The sequence below is a fragment of the Agelaius tricolor genome, unplaced genomic scaffold (genome assembly GCF_023055355.1).
Source record: "Agelaius tricolor isolate 1412-34295 unplaced genomic scaffold, bAgeTri1.0.p SCAF_58, whole genome shotgun sequence".
In the NCBI taxonomy this organism is placed as follows: Eukaryota; Metazoa; Chordata; class Aves; order Passeriformes; family Icteridae; genus Agelaius; species Agelaius tricolor.
Window position 1 is genome coordinate 722,584 of NW_027269318.1, and position 19,395 is coordinate 741,978.

At 46.2% G+C, this 19,395-nt stretch overlaps 1 protein-coding gene across 1 annotated transcript in view; it reads right to left on the reverse strand.

Annotated features, from left to right (window-relative positions):
* ALS2CL (ALS2 C-terminal like) overlaps positions 1-18,922 on the reverse strand; it is a 115,571-nt gene extending 96,649 nt beyond the window's left edge. The window contains exon 1 of the mRNA XM_071456371.1: positions 18,911-18,922. The gene's annotated coding sequence lies outside the window, so the exon portion shown is untranslated. The remainder of the gene's footprint in view (positions 1-18,910) is intronic.
* Between the last annotated feature and the right edge of the window lie 473 nt (positions 18,923-19,395).

A 19,395-nucleotide genomic window follows, 5' to 3' on the forward strand; every position in this document is an offset into this window, starting at 1 on the left:
TGGTTTTTTGGGAATGCTCCAGGAAGATTATTTGGATGTGATTAACCCCAAATGTCATTTAATCCCTGACGTGATCCTGATTATCCAAATACTCCCCTAATCCTGCATAGAGTATAGAATTAATTGGATACAAAAATATCAAATACAGGCAGGTTCAATGTTGCAAAAATTGAATTGGTTTCAATTTAATTTACTTGATTTAAATTAATTTAATTTTAATAAGTAGTTAAGGGAGCCAGGATGCAAATTTTGGCTAATAATCTCAATTATGGTTGTTTAGTGCCCCAAATTTTTTAATCTAATGTTGTCCTTTGAGGGCTGTGTTGGAATCAGCCCTCATCCTGCTCTTTTTCCAGGACAGAAAGAAAGGATTATTCCCCCCCAAAAAACCTATTATTTTTCTGTTAATTGGAGTCTCACTGCCTCTCTTCCAATTTTTTTTTTTGGTGAAGTACTTGTCCTGGAAAAGTGTGAACATGGAGGAAGGCAGGTATTTATTTATTGATTTATCTTGTGGTCCCAGATTGCAGGGCAGGATGTGTTCTGTTTGCCCCCTGTGTGGCAGCTGTCTCCTGTTCAGGGGCACTTTGCCTTATCTCTTACACACCCACCCCTCCCTCAGGGGGACACCTGCTGATAACAGCCATGGAATGTCCCTGCGTGGCTGATAAGAACTGCAGCATCCCATTGGAAGATGTGAGCCCAGGGAGAGGAGCCAAGCATTCCTGCCTGGATATAATCTGGAGATTCTGGAACACCAGCCAAGCATTCCTACCTGGATATAATCTGGAGATTCTGGAACACCAGCACAGCTTCTGCACTGGATTCCCCAGAGGAACAGCAGCTGCCTCTTCTTCCCCTGGATCTTCAGAGGCAGAGACTGCACCTTTCTCCAGGATCCCTGCTCCAGCAGAGCCACCCCTGGCACTGCAGGAGGGCTGAGCCACAATTCCAATGGGATTCTCCAGGATCCCTGCTCCAGCAGAGCCACCCCTGGCACTGCAGGAGGGCTGAGCCACAATTCCAATGGTTCTGCTGCCAGCACCCTGACCCACAGGGTGTCAGGCTGGGTTCTGACTCTGGCACTGTTGGTTTGGTTCACTGCATTGTTTATTTTATCCTTTTATTGTCTTCCCTATTAAAGAACTGTTATTCCCTGCTCCCATATTTTTTGCCTGAGAGCCCCTTAATTTAAAATTTATAGCAATTTTTGGGGGGTTTTACATTTTTCCATTCCTGGGGAGGATCCTGCCTTCCTTAGCAGACACCCACCTGTCTTCCCAAACCGAGAGAGATTTTACTTCCCTATTGATTTATTTGCGCAGGACGCAGATCCATGGGAATGAAACCTAGGGATTAGGATTGATTTTCCTCCAAGGGAATCACAATCCAGCCGGAGCCGCCCTCCTCCTTCCCGTGCTCCGATCATTCCGCTGCTCCCGCCATCCAAGGAACGCTGCCAGGCAGAGCCATTCCCGGGATCTCTGCCAACCACTTGTCCGCCAGCAAGGAGCTCCTTGGGTGAATTCCAGCTGGGATGAGTTCCCCAGGCTGGAAAGAGGTGGAGCTGGATCTGTAGGATTCCTTGGATTGATCCAGAAGAGGAAGCTCCATTTGAAGCAGACTTTGTTATAAAGCGCGGGAGAATCTCCGAAGGTTTGGGCAGAGGTGTTGACTCAGATGAGTTAATTAATGAATTAATTAATGGCATCAGCAATTATTTGGGAGGAGTAAAATCAATGCTGAGGGGGAAAGGGAAGTGAGAGAGAGAAAAGAAGGGGGGAAATGAGCCTTTTTAAAAGGATTTGGGTGACATTTTCCTCCTCTTGCTCCAGAATCTCCAAAGGATCAGATGGAGGCATTGACTCAGATGAGTTAATTATTAATTAATTAATGGTATCAGCAATTATTTGGGAGGAGTAAAATCAATGCTGAGGGGGAAAGGGAAGTGAGAGAGAAAAGGAGGGGGAAAATGAGCCTTTTTTAAAGGATTTGGGTGACACTTTCCTCCTCTTGCTCCAGAATCTCCAAAGGATCGGACGGAGGCGTTGACTCATGGAAAAATCCAAGGATCCAGATTTTGATCCAGGAGTTTTTGATCTCTCAGCATGGAAAGTCTCTGTTGAGATTTCAGGCTCTTCCGTGAAAATTTGTGGCTTTTTTAGTCCTGCTTGAAGCCCACGCATCCCTCTCTGGGTATTTCTGTATCCCCAAAAATCACAAAAAAGGAAAACCAGGAGGAATCAAAATGACTGGATGCTCATTCCCATTCTGGGTGTCCTTTGAAATTAATTTTATTTGAAATTTAATTAATCTTTAATTGTTCCAAAGTTTTTTGCTGCTTCCTGGGCTGGAGATCTCAAGCCAAAAAGAACCATTTAAAAAACATTATTAAAATCATTATAATAATAATATACTAAGTTATAAATATAAATATAAATTATAATAGTATACTAAATATAATTATAATAATTATTATTATAATTTTAACAGTAATTAATTAATGAACAAAATAGAGGAAAAGGAAGGATGTCATTCATTAGAATCCTACACGCAGGAATGAAAAAGTCATTTGCATACAATCAGAATTAATTTGCTTTAAGGATGATGACAATTAATTAATTAATGGCATCAGCAATTATTTGGGAGGAGTAAAATCAATGCTAAAGGGGGAAAGGGAAGTGAGAGAGAAAAGGAGGGAAGAAAGGAGCCTTTTTTAAAGGATTTGGGTGACATTTTCCTCCTCTGGCTCCAGCTGTTTGGAAAGGACAGGAAATACATTTCTAATTTTAGTCAGAATAGTAAAATAACTAAAACCTGAATTTTTTTTATTACCAAGAAAGTGCCTAATTTCAATAAAAGGTTCTCATTCATGTCATAAATTGTTGTTGTTAGTGATATTTATTACTATAATATATATAAATAATAACAATTTTTAAACTAATAATAAATGAACCTGAATATTTCCCTGGCAATTTTTGTTCCTTCTCAAAGCCCAGCATTGTTTTCTCAGGGTTTGGCCCTGAAGAAGCCCCAGAATAAAAATAACTCCTCAAGTCCATGAATGGATTTTAAAAGCTCTGGAATTACAAAGAAAATATTGGGAAAAAGGAGAAAAAACAACACCCAGGCACCGTTCAGAAGCAGGAAAGCTGAAAAAACTCAAAATATTTTGATTTAATTGGCTATAGCAGCAGGAAAAACATCCATAGGATTGTTCTGGTTTTCTTGGATGTAATTCCATGGGATGGAGTGAAATTTTCATGAAGTGCCAAAGCTCCTTCCAGGAGTTCAGGTTTCCCAGTGGCTCTGGGAATGACAAAGTGGGAAAAGTTCCCCCAAAGAGCCTCAACAGGGAAGGAGGAGGAGGTTGGATCTGAAATTGCCGCGCTTAAAAGCTCTTGAAGGGGAAAATTATGGACGAGGAGGTGCTGGAATGTGGTGAAAAATTATCCCAGCGTGTTGATGGCTTCCAGGATTGGGATTAACAATGGGGCCCTGTTGGAATTTGGAAAGGCCGGGCTTGGAGCTGCAGGAAAATGAAGGAATTATGGTTTGCAGGGGCCGGATGGTTCCAGAAGGTGAAGTTCTTTTTCCTTATTTTTGGGGAGTCACAAATAACTTTTCTGTCCCTTGTTTTGGGAGCTTCGGCTGCAAAATTTCCCGGGAATCTGAGGCAGCGCCTCAAATCCAATTGTCATTAATTACTGTGCTTTAAAAAGGTTGGGAGGGGAAGGACGGAGAGGGAAAAGGAAGGATGCGAACACACAAATGGACAGAATTCGGGGTGCTGGGAAAGGGGCATTCTTTAGGAATCCAGGAGATGCTAAAACCTGTGGGACAGGTGCTGTTCATCCTGGATTTTGGGTGGGTAAATGAAGGATTACAGAGAATTCTGCATGGCCACAAAGAGGGAAGGAAAAATGTCAATATCATCTGCTCTAAACCAAAATTCCTGGCTGGATTAGGACAGGGATATTCAAGGTGTTCCCACTGTCCCGACACAAGAGGAGAAGATTTTCCACCTTGGCTCCTTCCAGAATCTCCATGGATTGCACTGAGAAGCCAAAGGTTGGGCCCTGGGGTCTGTTCCAACTCCGTGCCAAGGGACCCTGGAATTTCCCTGTTTGGAACAGGAGGGACCTGATGCTCCTCCAAAACGTGGATTGGGAATGTGACACCGCTGCTGCTTCTTCCTATTTTAGGGACGTTTGGCTCCTGGAATCTTTCTTTGCCGCCAAACACCCAGAAAATGCAAATTGAGGGGTTGTGACACCATTAACGGGGAGCAGGCAGGTTGTGAGTGATGTTTTCCTGAATAATTTCCCATCCCAACGATTTTTTGTCCTAGGACATTTTTTTCCAAGGATTTCCTGGTTTGGTGTCTCCTTTGCACAGACATGGGAACGAAGTCACCGCTTGGACACCCGCTCCCAAAAAATGAAGTTTGGCTCCGTGTGTTCGCCTTCTACTTTTAGAATTTGTCTCCTTGTTGATCCCTGCTGGAATGTCCTATGGAATCTTTAAAAGTAATTTTAAGGGAAAAAAAAAAAAAACAGAAAAAGGATTCTGGCAAATGGCAATAGGAGGAGAAAGAGAAATCTGGAATTCAACCAAAAGAATGGGAATTATCATCCATTCTATGACAAAATAATAAAAAAGTTGGGGAGCCAAAATCCCCGGTAAGCACAGGAATGAAGGAATATTTGCCAGGCTGCAGGAGGGTCAGAGGTGGTTTTTCCCACCCTGGACACAGAATTTTGGGATGTTTTTTGGATATTTGTGTGACCGGCACCCCCATTTCCCAGGAAGGATATTCCCAGTGTTGGCAGAGCAGCGGATGAATTAAAGTCCCTGGAATTTCAGCCCCACCTGTTGGACTGCCCACCAAGAGGCGCTGCCAAGGCCTTCCCAGCAGGGTGACTAATCCATGCTGGGAACATCAGGGAGCTTTCCAGGCCTTGTTTGGGAGTTGCAGGACTGTTGTTGGTGTCTTATGCATTTCCTGGTTGCTCCAAGTTTTTTGTGTTCCTTAATAAAATTCTCTCACCTCACCCCAGCAGCCAAAAGTTATCCCTGACTTTTCCCCATGGGTTGAGGTTTTCTACCTCACCGTGTCATCCCTTTCCAATTCCAGAGTTTGTTGTTCCCAGACAAACAGGGAGGTGGGAGTGACACACACCCAGACTTGGAGCAAGGATACTGAGAACTCGGGGTGTAGTGGCCTTTTAAATGATTTTATTTTTGGACAATATGAAGATTTTGAATTATCTCCTCTCCAGAGCTGTAAAAAAGATCCAGGTGCTCGATTTTCTGGGGTATTCCTGGAGCCTGGACTGCTGCTCTTCCCTTCCTGCTCTGCTCAGCTTCTCCTGAGCACTGGAATTGTGTGGATAAAGGAGAAAATACAGGAGCAGCTTTGCTTTGGAGCCAAGCTGACGCCCACAGGCCTGAATGAAGGACTGGAAGATCCCAAGGCCATTCCCCAAAGGAATTTGGGCCATGGAGGAACTGATACATAAGAGTTGGGTGATCCTTGCGCTCCCCTGGGTTCTCTGATTTAGACATTTTCCTGTCTCACTTTGTGGCTTTTGGGAAACAATTTTCCTCTGCTGTCATGATCTCCATGATTTGCTTCACCTGTCTCCCCTGAAGAGCTTTAGAGGAATGGCTGCATCGGGAGTGGGAGCTTCTGGCAACGTTGGAATGTTGGACATGATCAAAGTGCAGGCAACGAATGAAGCGTCAGTCCTGGAGCCAGAGGGCCCCGTTTAGAGCCCTTCCTTATCTCCAGAGAATCCTGGAATGGTTTGGGTTGGAAAGGGCCTCAGAGCCCATCCAGTGCCACCCCTGCCATGGCAGGGACACCTCCCACTGCCCCAGGTGCTCCAAGCCCCAGTGTCCAACCCAGCCTTGGGCACTGCCAGGGATCCATCCCAGTCCTTCCCCAGCCTCCCAGCCAGGAATTCCTTCCCAATGTCCCATCCATCCCTGCCCTCTGTTTCAGTTTAAAGCCATTCCCTCTTGTCCTGGCACTCCAGACCATGTCCCAAATCCCTCTGCCTTTCCAGAGAAGGCAAAAAGACAGAAAAATTCCCTGATTTTTCCTGGAATCTGTAAAATTTTATCCCCTGTTGGTCTCAAGAAAGGGAAAACTTTCTATGAGAAACACGTGGAATGTGATCCGTGTTTGTGTCCAGTTCTGGTTGGGATGGGAGTTCAGGGCATCATTCCCTAATTTTGGGAGCACTTGGGAGAAATTGAACCATTTCCAGTGGGGGGGGGGGGGGGGGTGTGGAAATCAGGAAAATGAGGAAAAGTTTTGTGCTATGAAATTCCTTCTCAATTGATGGATTGGAGAGGACCTCCAGGATCATCCCATTCCATGGGCAAGGGGAAATTCCACTATCCCAGGCTGCTCCAACCCCTTCCAATCCAGCCTTGGGCACTTCCAGGGATCCAGGAGAAGCCACAGCTTCTGTGGGAAAACTGCTCCAGAACATCCCCACCCTCAAGGTTTGGAGCCTCCTAAAATGTGGAGGAGAAGACAAAAACTTCAGGAGCATTGGCGAGGGGCAGGCTCCCAGCCACGGAGCTTTTGGGAGAGAGGGGTGTGAAGGACACAAAGATTTCAATCAGCAGATAAATGACAGCAGGAGGGGGTGGCAGGGAGGCCACGCTCTTCCTGGGATATTTCCTGTGGTTCCGTGCCCAGGAACAGCTCCGGGGCTGGTCTGACACGGCTTCAGACAAAGCTGTCAGCCAGCCCACGGATAACCCAGGGAAACTCAAGCTGCAGGCAGATAAAAATCAGTGGATGTTCTCCCAAAAGGAATCCATCTCTCAGTGCTTCTCTTGAGCTGCTCTTCCCCCAAAAAATTCAGCTTTGTAGCTCTGTCCTGTCACAGACATTCCAAGAATTGGCTTCCTGCAGATCCTTTGGGTCACTGGGATTTCTTTACTCCTTGCTGGCTTTGGAAATGTTTTTTCCATCTTCAAGCGTTTTGTCCCTGCTGCTTATCAGGTTCTCCAGTGCTATCTGATCCCTAGGGAATGGGCTGGTCTTCCTCAGAAAACCATGGCATTAAAGATGAATTTATAATTCATTCATCATTATTTAAGATTTATTTTGTATTTAAACGCTCTATGTTTGGATTGCACACAGTAAAGCTTTAGGGCAGCATCAGAAATTGCTAATCCTGAATTTGCTGCCTGGAATTTTCTCCATCAGATATAAATATGGGAATATTTACCTTCACTCATATGAGGGGTGTAGGTAGAGAAGCCTTTTTTTAGGGGGAAAAAAAAAAAAAAAAAAAGAGGAAGTCTGGGATTTCAGCCTGGATATTTATTGAAGCTGGAAGGGAATCACGGAGCTGACAGAAGTTCTTACACACTTCCGAAATAAAGATTTATCCAAGAGTCTGAGGATTGCTCCATCAATATCCATTTATTTGGCTCGAGTCTCTTAATGCCTCTGCCCTCAGTGGATTCCAGCCACGGAATAAAGACAATTCCATTCGTTCATTCCTTGTTTTTGAAACACTGGAACCCCTCTGAGCTGGAATAACTGGGAGGTTGTCTCAGGATTCAGCCAGCTCCTTCCAATCCAGAAATGCTCACAAATCCATTACAAATGAACCAGGATCCTGAGAGCTTGGGAAGATCCCTGGATCGTGAGGCAGCAGGAGCCAGGGACAATTCCCAAAGGAAAGTTGGGATTTGGACATTTTCCTCTTAGGAGGGTGGGGAGGGAAAGAGCTCCTGTGTGTGGACATGAGTCACGACGTGGGACTGGGCCTCGGGGCCAGAAACAGCACCCGGCGTGTTTGATTTGCTCCATGATTAATTGGGAAAGGGAAGAGAAGGGATCATGGATGGGAACTAAATCCATGGACTGCAGCGTTTGATTTGCTCCATGATTAATTGGGAAAGGGAAGAGAAGGGATCATGGATGGGAACTAAATCCATGGCCTGGAGTGTTTGATTTGCTCCATGATTAATTGGGAAAGGGAAGAGAAGGGATCATGGATGGGAACTGAATCCTTGGTCTGGAGCGTTTGATTTGCTCCATGATTAATTGGGAAAGGGACAGAGAAAGGATCTTGTGTGGGAACGAAATCCATGGCCTGGAGTGTTTGATTTGCTCTGTGATCAATTGGGAAAGGGAAAAGAAGGGATCGTGGATGGAACTGAACACATGTCCTGGTGTGTTTGATTTTCTCCAGGATTAATTGGGAAAGGGAAGAGAAGGGATTGTGGATGGAACTGAATCCATGGCCTGGAGTGTTTGATTTGCTCTGTGATTAGTGGGAAAGGGGCAAAGAGGGGATCATGTGTGGGAAATAAATCCCATGTCCTGGAGTGTTTGATTTGCTGTCTAATTTCTTGGGAAAGGGAAGGAAAGGGGATCCTTCATGGGAATTAAATCCCATGGCCTGGCATTTGATGTTGGTGTGGTTGCAGATCTCCAGGCCTGACCTTCCCTGTGGCCTCTCTTCCAGCCCTTTGTCCATCCTGCCTGGGAGAAGCTGCTGGATCCAGGACTCTCCTGGCTTCACAGCCATCCCACCGCTCCCCTTTTCCACCAGGATCACCTGTGGAAGGGCAGAGGAATTCAGGACTCTCTGGCCCTGAAGGTTGTTACCCCATTCCCTCCTTGAGCCTTCAGGATCCTCCTTCTCCTCTTTCCCATTGCCCTGGGCCCTCTTCCATGCTGGGAGACATCACCCTGCTCCCAACACATCCCAAAAGTTTCTTCACCAAGTTTCTTTGCTCTGGATGAAAAATTCCTCCTTTCTCCCTGTTTGCGTCTCAGATTCCCGCCCCTAAAAAGAGAAGGTGAATCCTGGTATTGGGGAGTATGGGATGAATGCACAGACTTGTACCAAGATGTTTGGGAATTATGGAATTTTATCTCCCCTTCTTCTAGATTCCATTACCTTGAAGCCTCCTCAGGGTTCTCGTTCTCCCACTGCTGCTCTCCTTCCTTCCCTGGCAAATCCTCATTCCCTCTTTTCAGGAATTCCCATCTATGGCAGCAGCAGTTGGAAGAGCCCCCAAATATTTTCCCCCATCCAGGACCCCATTTCCTCCCATTTCCCTCTCCTTTGATGCAGCTCCTGGAATATTCCTGAATTTTTAGCTTCCAGCAAGAATAAGCTTCATCCATCCTCTGGAAGCGGATATGGAGTCAATTCCAAAGGGTTCTCCAGCTCCTATTTATAAATCAGCCAGGATTTATTATTACTGTAGTAATCATTATTATTCCTGGGCTTGGACAAACACAGGGAAGCGTGGCCCTGTTTGTGTGGATTTGCTGTCCTGGAATATTTTGGGTGTCGTTTGCAAATCCAATCCCAACCAGCAGCAGGAAAACAAGGGAGCCCAATTAGGAGTGGAGTCAGGCCGGAGTTTTGTTGCCATTGGCCAGCAGGTTTGGGTGGGAGCTCCAGCCAAGAGGAAATCTGATCCAGATGAAAGTTTCACTTCCAGCGCCTAAAAAAGGCCCGGACAGCTCTGTGTGCACAGGGTTTTTTCCCTCAAGAAATTCCACGGGGATTCCAAGCCTTGTGCTCTCACTTCTGCGACAGGAACAAGACCCAGCTCCTTTCCCTGCTCCTGGCACGGCTCGAGGAGAAGCCCTCCAGGCTCTGCTGGAACCAGGATCCCCCATCCTCCTTCCCAGCCTCCCGTTTTTTCCGCATGGAGTGACCTGAGAGGAACTTCCCTGGAGCTGCTGATTTCCTGCTTCCCAAGCTCCTGGCAGGCTGGCGGGGGCTCGAGTTAGGCTGGGACACGAAGTCTGGAGAAAATTCCCAGCTGTGCTGCTCTCCCACACACAGGGCCCAGAGTGAAGGCTGAATTCCAGTAGCCGTCCCGCAGACCGGGAATCTTTTCCCTTCAAAAGAAAACTGATTCCAAATTGTCCAAAGCTGCTTCAAGGCACAGACTGAAGGATCCAAGACCCAGAATATGGGACAGAGTTTCCACCCCGTTTGATGGGAATTTCAGTCTCCACAGCTCCCTGAAGGGAGGTTTGTAGCAAGGCAGGGATTGGGCTCTGCTCCCAGGGAACAGGGACAGGAGCAGAGGGAACGGCCTCAGGCTGGGCCAGGGTTGGACACCAGGAGGAATTTCCCCATGGAAAGGGGGCTCAGGCCTTGGAACTGCCCAGGAAACTTTGGAGTTCCCATCCCTGGAGGTGGCCCAGGAATTCCTGGACGTGGCACTCTGTGCTCTGCTGATCCCAGAGATCTGGGATTCCATCCTGGAATCTTTAAACTTGGGAAAGGCTTCCAAAATCCAACCTTCAAATCCCCCCATGCCCAGGGAAATCTTTCCCGCCTAAGCAGCCGCAGTCCTGGTGCAAAGGCAAATTCATTGGATAAGGAGCAACTTCTTGGCCAGAAAGGGGAAGGAGTTGGCTTTTCCAAGTATTCCATTATTATTTTTCCGCTGGGTTTCTTGTGGCTTCCACTCGGGACTGCGATCTCCTCATGCCAGGTGCAACACAAACTTTCAGATTTCATTGTCCAGAGAAACTGGGGATGTCTGGAAGCATCCAAGGCCAGGTTGGACAGGGCTTGGAGCAACCTGGGACAGTGGGAGATGTCCCTGCCCTGCCCATGGCAGGGGTGGCACTGGATGGGCTTTAAGGTCCCGTCCATCCCAAACCATTCCAGGATTCCGTGACAATCCAATGTCTAATATGTACAATCTAGAGAGCCATAGATCCTCTAAACTTCTGGATGTAATTCCTGCCCTGAGAGTTTTCCTGGGAGGTCAGTGCTCCAAAGGATCAATGGATTGGAATGCTCAGGACTTTTATACCTAAACTATTTCTGCACTGAAAATTCCTGTAAAATTGAATTACCCTGGGGAACGAGGGAAACGATCAATGTCTAATTGCAAAATCACATCCTAAAGATTTCACTTTGCTCCTCTGGTGTGAGGGATTTCATTCCCAGTCAGTTCCATAGCATTGTCCTATGAATTCACAGCTTTTTGGGAATTGTAGTGGAAATCTTGTGGGATGAGTGGCCTGGAAGCCTTTGCTCCCCATCCGTGCTCATTCTAAGGCACGGATTCTTTCACAGGGACTGATTTGTGGCATGACAAGAGGTGTAATTTGGCCATAAAACTTTCATCCTACAAAAGAAACAAGATTCCAAACCCCTTGGAGTCTCCAGCTCTCCCACACCACATCAGAGAACCGGAGTTTCATGAGGAAAAAACCCCAAACAAAGCCGGATTTCAACAAGTCAAAGTAGAACATTTTAATTTCAGGGAGGTTAAAATGTTCCTCCTCCAATGAATTATGGAGACAAACCAGTGGGAGATTTTTCACTGGAATTCCTCATGGTTTCTATCCCACAAGAAAACATGGCAAAGACTCTATGTGTTGGGATGACCGTGGCTCCGAGCAAAGAGGGGATGGAAATTTCCAAATCTCTGCTGCAGAAGTCACTAAATGACAATAATGCAAAATGATCCATGGTCTGGAATGGATTTATCCCTGGGGATTCACACCATTCCCCCTGAACAATGCAAGGACCATTTTGTTGCCTTTTCCAACAGAAAGGAGCTGTCTGATGCCACCAAATATCCCAAGAAATGATTGGTAAAGACGGGAATTGGGCTGGATTCTTTTCCCCCATAAATATTTGTAATGTAAGCATGGACTAAAAGTGGGAATGGCTTCAAGCTGAAGGAGGGTGGGTTTAGATGGGAAATAGGGAAGGAATTCTTCCCTGTGAAGCTTTGGGTGTCCCTGGATCTCTGCAGTGTCCAAGGCCAGGTTGGATGGGGCTTGAGGCAACCTGGGGTAGTGGAAGGTGTCCCTGCCCATCCAGGGGTAAAACACGATCATCTTTAGGATCCCTTCCCACCAAAACCCTCCTGGAATTCTATAAACCACAGTTGTTGTTGTTGTTGTTGTTGTTGTTGTTGTTGCTGTTATTATTTTCTTCAGGGAGAAAATTATAGCAAAGAAAATTGCAATAATAAACTAAAAATTGTCAGGATTCCTCTTTGCAGAGCTGAGAATTTGGGACCCTCCCTGAGATAATTAAGAGCAACCCATTTGTTGTTTATTTCCGGAGCCTGAACTTCTCCAGGGATATTCATCCAGCGGGATAAGAATTTGATGAGGAACCATCTCTGATTTCTGATAAACTACTGAAAGGTCATTCCTGGGAGAGGAAGTTGTGGATGTTGTTTAATTGCCGTAAATCAATTCCCTTGCTTCATTAATTATCAGGGGCTGTAAGCCAAGGCAGCCCAATGATTTCCAAGGAATCTGCTGGATAAGCGGATTTTTGGATTGAATAGGTGCATGCCAGCTTGGAAGCTTTATTTAGCTCTGTTTTCCAGCCCAGATCCTAAATCCTGCCTGGAACACCACGGAATTCCCTAAAACCTGTGGAGAGGAGGCCACTCCCCACCGGAATTGCTTTAACACCCTTTCACAAATAATGGGGCTGAGCTCAGCATCCAAAGGGGGTCGGATCTCCCTTCCCAATCCCTCTCAATTCCCAGGGGGATCTGGGAAGGAAACACCTCCTGGGCTTCACACTCCTTGTGGGAATGGTCAGGAATGTGGAACCGAGGAGGGTTCGTTGAGCGCCTGTTGGATGCTGATGGAATCCACCCCGTGTTTATCCGTAACAACTCCCGGATGCCTCCAGCTATGGAATTCTGTGGAATACTGCAGTGACTTGGGTCTGGATTTCAACCCCAGCTGTCTTTAAAAAGGGAAATAAATCCCAGCAATCCAATCAAAAGCCTTTTCCTGGAGCTCCTGATAACAATTCCACGTGAAATAGGGAACGATGGATAATAGGGAGCAGCCCAGTTCCTCGGGATAACGCCAAGGGCAGCCACGAGTGAGGAAAACATCCTGATCATGTTTCTCCTGCATCTTTTCCAGAGCAGCTGCTGCCAAAGGAGAGAGAAAAAACAAGGAGAAAAATTTTAAAAGCGGAGGGGAGGGAGAAATTAAAAAGCAGGAATTTTGGAATTGTTCTACACCGAGGAACTCAAGGAAAACAGTTTTCCCACTGGGACAAGGGGTGCTCTTGCACGGGTGGGTCAGATCCAAGCTTTTCTGGAGTCAGTGGAGAGATTCCCTTTGACCTGGGAGGCTCTGGATCAGCCCCAGCGTGCCCATAGGGACAGCTGAGCCAGGCCTGGCTCCTGGGGTGCCTTAGGCCGGACAGAGCCAAGGAAAACCTGCTCCTCTCAAGAGCAGTTTTGTTTCCACGAGGCCGCTGGAAGCAACACCTGGAATGATGTCCTGGAGCCCCAGGCTCTCTGCTGTGGTACAATCCCATGGGAGATTATTTCTGGACGCCAGGATCCACACAAATGCTTGGGAATTCAGTGCCACATCCCCTCAGCTCAGTGTCTGTCTGAGTGGGAGGTGCCCAGGCATGTTTGGGATGGACGTTCCCATTTTTCCCATTTCATTCTCCTCCCTCATCCGCAGGACCGGTGGAAATAACGGGAAGTTTCCAACCAATCCCACTCCAGGAGTTATTCCCCCCAAATGTGCCAATGGCCCTGGATCCCTGGAAGTGTCCAAATGTTGGATGGGGCTTGGAGCAGCCTGGGATAGTGGGAAGGGCTGGAGTGGGAATGGGATGATCGTAAAGATCACTTCCAACTGAATCCATCCTGGGATTCGAGGCTGCCTGGACAACCCTGGACAATCCATGGACCCTCAGCCCACCAGGCCATTGGCTGTTGTTCCAGCTGAATTTCAGGATGTGGGAATACAGCCCTGCTCCCTCTTCCTGACTAAATTACTGCAGACTCTACTTCTTTTCTGCCAAGGTTGGGATTAAATGCACGAGAGAGAATTTCTTGTTGGGACTCAGATGTTTATCAGTTCTTATCTCTGTCACACTCTCACAAACCCTGAGTTCTGCAGCGCTTCACTCCAACAAACTAAAAATGGAGCCCATCTCTCTCTGCAAGGCCTTTGAAGGATCAACTGCCCAATTCAGAAATGACACTGAAATTATTTTCACTTTTAACCCAATAACCAACCACCCGTGGCTGCAATGGGGACTTTTTATCCAATTACACAAAAACCCATGGAGGAGAAGGAGAACGAGAACGAGAACGAGAACAAGAAAGTGAAGGATCAGCCTCCACCCCAAAACCTCCATCTTGCTTTATATCCATTCCTGTATTCTAAACCCCTAAACTCTGAGTTTCCCACCCTGTGATCTCACACACTTCTATCCAAACTCCACACCCACAATCCCAGTTCTGTCATTCCATTTTGGAAGCTTCTCCAGGGCCTCAGGTCAGTGCAGTGTTCTCTTGGGGGTCAGTGCCTGGCAGCACAGAAATCTGAAATTCTCAGCAGCCAGGAATCCAACAAATTACCCCAGAAGATGCTCCCAGAATTCCCCTCCTGTGGAGAATTCTCCATTCCAAAACTTTGGAATGAAGAACTTTGGAACTTTTGGATGAATCCCAGCCACCAGTCAGGATCTGTGGCACCAGCCTGGCTTCCCTGGAAAACCCAACTTTCCTGACTTTTAGAGGGAAAACAGGAATTCCCTGGGAGCTCCCAAACGCAGACCCCGTGTTTGGAGGTCATCCAAAGTATCTCAGCCCCTGGAAGTTTCCTCTCCTTTTCTTTCATTTCTCACCAGGGTAAGGAATTCTTCCCTCCCTCTGGGCCAAGGCTGCTTAGAACTGCTCCAAGCTGGAAGTTTGTCTGATTAGATAATATTCATTAAAATAATTAATGTTTCTCTCATTAGATTTAATTTGTTATTTGTATTCAATAAAAATTTTAATGTTTCTTTATTTAGATTTAATTTATTATTTCTATCCATTCACGTATTTACTATTTAATTAATTATTTCTACCCATTCAAATATTTACTATTTATTTAATTCTATTTAATTTATTTAATTATATTCCTTAAAATATTTCCTAGGCAGGACAGAAATGATATTTTTCCTCCTCTGCGGGGACCTTTATTCCCTTGAAATTGTGGGATCCCATTCCTATCTGATTTAAATAAATTAATTTAAATCACCTTTTCTGTAGGAGCTCAAATTTGACCCCAGAGACCATTTAGGATCAATCAATAATTTTTTTTTTCTTGGCAGAACATTTTGGATCAGACTTCTCCTGGATTTAGGAAAAGCGGCTTTAAGTGGGAGAGTCCTGGGTTTGGAATATTCCCTGACCCTTTTTTTTTTTTAAATAAATCCAACATCCCAAAGTGGGATTTGGGATTTTTAGCACCCCAGGGAATATTTGGAATATCCCACCCAGGTTTAAACCTTCAGGCGTTAAATTTTGAATTCCCCATCATTTTTCCCCTGCGCGAAACTTCTCCCTCAGCCCAGAAACGGAAGAATTGCAGGAATATTTGCGAGGAATAAATAACTTTGGTCCTTTTCCATCGTGCTTTTGGGAACGGCGTTTTTATGGCGCTCAGGAAGTCGGTTTTGGGATTATTTTAGGCCCGTGCTGCAGCCAAGAACAGGAGATAGGACAGATTGAAGGCATCGAGGGCAGCCAGGCCTTGGCTGCTCCGGGAAGGAGGAGCTCAGGCTGATCCCTGTTCCTCCTCAGCATTCCCAAAGGGATTTTTTTAAGGAGCCACTGATGTTCTCCATTCGTAACAGAAGCTGCTGGTCCCAGAATCCCAAATCAGGGGCACTTTGGAATTCCTGTGTTTGCCACAGGTCCCAAACAGTCACTGCAGAAAGGGAGGGTTTGGGACATGGAGAACATCCCAAATTCCAGGGTTTAAGGAGAGAGAGTGTGTTTGTTTTTTTTATATGGGAAGAGAAGGAGAGGACAAAGGGAATGGATTTAAACTGAAAGAGGGGGAATTTCCATGGGATATTGGGAAGAAGTTCTTCCCTGGCAGGGTGGGGAGGGGCTGGGATGGAATTCCCAGAGCAGCTGTGGCTGCCCCTGGATTCTTGGAAGTGCCCAAGGCCAGGCTGGACACTGGGGCTTGGATCCACCTGGGATGGTGAGAGGTGTCCCCGCCCCCTTGGATTTTCCCACTGTCCTTTCCACCCAAACCATTCCAGGATCAGATGGAATTTCACCTGCAGGAAGCTCAAATCCCAGGCCCCCACGTCTGAAGGGTTTTGGTGCCACCGCCTCCCCCTGTGGTGCGGCTGCTGGAGCTGCACAAAGCGTGCGCCGGGAATGTTTTCCACATTCCAAGCACCTCCCCATGGATCCTTCATTTCTGCTCTCATTCCCTGATGTCGATGCCACCAGGAATAATGGAAAATTGCATTCCGAACTTTTTTATTGGGAAAAAAACCAGCAAGCCCAAAGCAAAGCCCCCATTTTGTGCGTGTGTGGTTTTTGGGAATGAAGGAAGAGGGACAATTATCCCCACTGTGGTTACTTTGGAAGCAGGAATAACTTGCTAGGATCATCCAGGAAATGGAAAGGAGTGGGAATGGTTGGAAAATCCAACCATTGGATTGTAGGGGGTGGAAAAATAGAAAAAAAGGGAAGAAACCAAAACTGCGCCTTTGGCATCCCAGAGCGATTGGAGGCCATTTTCCTTTGGCTGATCCCTGTAGGAATTTTTAGCTGAGTCAGATGTCTGAGGGAAGGAACAGCCAACTGGGAGAATGGGGAATTGCACCTGGAATTGCACCTGGAATTGCAGGAAGAGGAAGGAATTCCACCTGGAATTGTGGGGTGAACAGGGAATTTCACCTGGAATTGCAGGGAGAACAGGGAATTGCACCTGGAATTGCACCTGGAATTGCGGCGTCAGCATGCAAGGGAGGGATGTGGCGGGAAAATGGGACGGCTCCTTGTAATCCCTGGAGACAAATGACCTCTCCTGAGCCTGGGGCAGGGAATTCTGGAATGGGCTGGATTGAAGGATCTTAAGGATCATCCATTCCACCCCTGCCACGGCAGGGACACCTTCCACTATCCCAACTGGAATTGTTTGGAATTTGCCCTTCCCCAATTCCACCTCTCGTGTGTAAATCCTCATGATGAGTATGATGAGTATATATTAATTTTTATTCCAATTAACAGCTCCTGTTTCCATCAGTTCTCAATCCCCCAAATAATCAGGATTTGTCCATTCCAACCCCTTGAGCAGGGACACCTCCCACTGCCCCAGGTTGCTCCAAACCTCATCCAACCTTGGGCCTTGGGCACTTCCAGGGATGGGGAATCCAAGGAGAACCATCACCACCTTCAGCACAATTCCAGAGCCAAGCTGGAAACCTTCCCATCAGGAATTGCTTTTCCTACTCCTCTCCCCTTGCTCCTGCAATCTTCCCCTCTTTTTTTGGGATTTGGGCATCCTTGTGTTTTCTGTTGGGAAACATCTGCTGAGGAACCTCTGGAGTTCCCAGGAATGTCAACAGCTCATCGCAAGGATGTTTTTTTGTATAATTTTATTTTTTCCCAATCCTTTCCCTGGCAGCTTTCTGACATTGGGATTTTTTTTTTCCCTCCAACAAGCAGAATCCTAAAAAAAAAAAAAAAAAAGGGAAAAAAGGGAAAAAATAAAAGAGCTGGGGCCAAGTGTTGCAACGCAAAGGTCAAGTGCATGGAAGTGTGAAAATTCCCAAAGGAGCCAAGGTGCTGCTGGGCCAGGGCAGCTCTGGGAGCCAAACTGGGCCCGAGCACACGGAGCTGACGTCACCCACGGACACTTGGAATTCGGGAGGGCCGGGATGAGCTCAGGGAATGAGCTGTGGTTCTTTCCCAGGCTGAGATTGATGAGGCCGTGCCAGAACCTCTGCTCCAAACTCCTCCTTCCAGACGCTTGGAAAATTGGTGCTGTTCCCAAGGTTTAGGGTTGGAGCAGGGAATTAACGCCACAGCCGAGGGGTTTTTTATTCCCAAAAAAAAATAAATGTTTTCTGGGAGAAGGCAGAATGTGCATCTCAAACCAATGGTAATTCTTCCCTGGGAGTAGAAAAGGCAAAAAAAAAATCTGGAAAATGAGAATTATTTCTAATTCCTGTCTTAATTTTTTGGTTTAAATTCCAAATAATTTGATCCTTAATAATATTCCAGGAAAGAGCCAAGTTCCAAAGAGATCCCAGATAATCCACAAGGCTTTGCTTTGCCAAAGTCTCTCTTCCCTGCCCTCTCACCATCCCAAATTTGTCTGCAAACTGTCAATGAGTCGGAAAAAAAAGATATTCCAAGAATTGCTCTGATCTTTGCTCCTCAAATTCCTGGAATAAACTGGTCTGGATCTTCTGGATCCAGGGAGGATCCATCCCTTGGTGATGCTTTTGTAACAAGAGGGGATTTCTGGGCCAAAATCTGCAGCTTTTTTGCTTTGCTGTCCTTGGTCTTCCTCCAGCTCTACCCAGAATTTCATCCTATGGAGGATTTTCCCAGAATAAAGAAGATTTTTCATAATTCCTTAACAATTCCTGATGTCGCCCTATTAGTTCTGATTAATCTAAGAACAGATTTTAGAAATATTCCTCTTTTTGCTTTTTTCCAGCTTTCCTGCCACTGATTTCTTTTGCTGGCACTGGAGGAGAAAAACGTGGGGAAAGGAGAAAAAACTGGGAAAGAAAATTCCATTTGTTCTGGAGACCAAAAAGAGAAATAAGGGTATGAACACAAAGCACTGAAATACTCCCTTTGGAAAGAACATTTTCGTTTTTTGAACTGTTTGTAAGGAAAAAACCCACATTGGTTCCAGGGAATGATGCTCATGCCCAATCCCGGGAGCTTCAAAACCTCAGGAAATCACAAAAACACCATTTCTGCCTCGAACCCAAGCAACGGCATTAATATTCCCTGGAATCTGCAACCTGCCCTCTGCCTGCTCTATTTTGGCCCTTTTTTCCACTCCATTTATTCCCAAATTTCTGCCTCCAGCACCTGTTCTCCATTAAAAGCCTCTCCAAACAAACATTCCCGGGGCAGACACGAGGAAAACTCGGAGCTGAACGTTCTGCTCCATTAACTCTCCTGAGGGGATGATGTCCTTTGTGTTTTGAACATTGCTTTTAATGGCCCGTTAAGGATGGAGCAACCTGGGCTTTGGATCACCCTGGAATTTCAAAAACAAGGAATTCAAAAATCCCTTCTTTTCTTTTTTTTTTCCCTCTCCTCTCCAGCTGCAAACTCGAGGCTGTGGAGTTCCATTCTTGGTAACCAAGGGGTTTTAATTGATGGTTTTTACTCTCAGGGCACTTTGAGAGTGATTTTCCACTAGGAAAAAAAGAAAATAAATTAGGAGGAGGGAAATGTGGAAAAAACGCTGGGAGAGGACATAAAACTCCCTCAGCTGTGAAGGGGGAATCAGGGTGGTTCCATTGAATCCCTAAAAGTGGGAGCTGGGTTTCAGGGATGCAGCTCAGGCTCTAAATTTATTATGGGGAGGGGGGATCC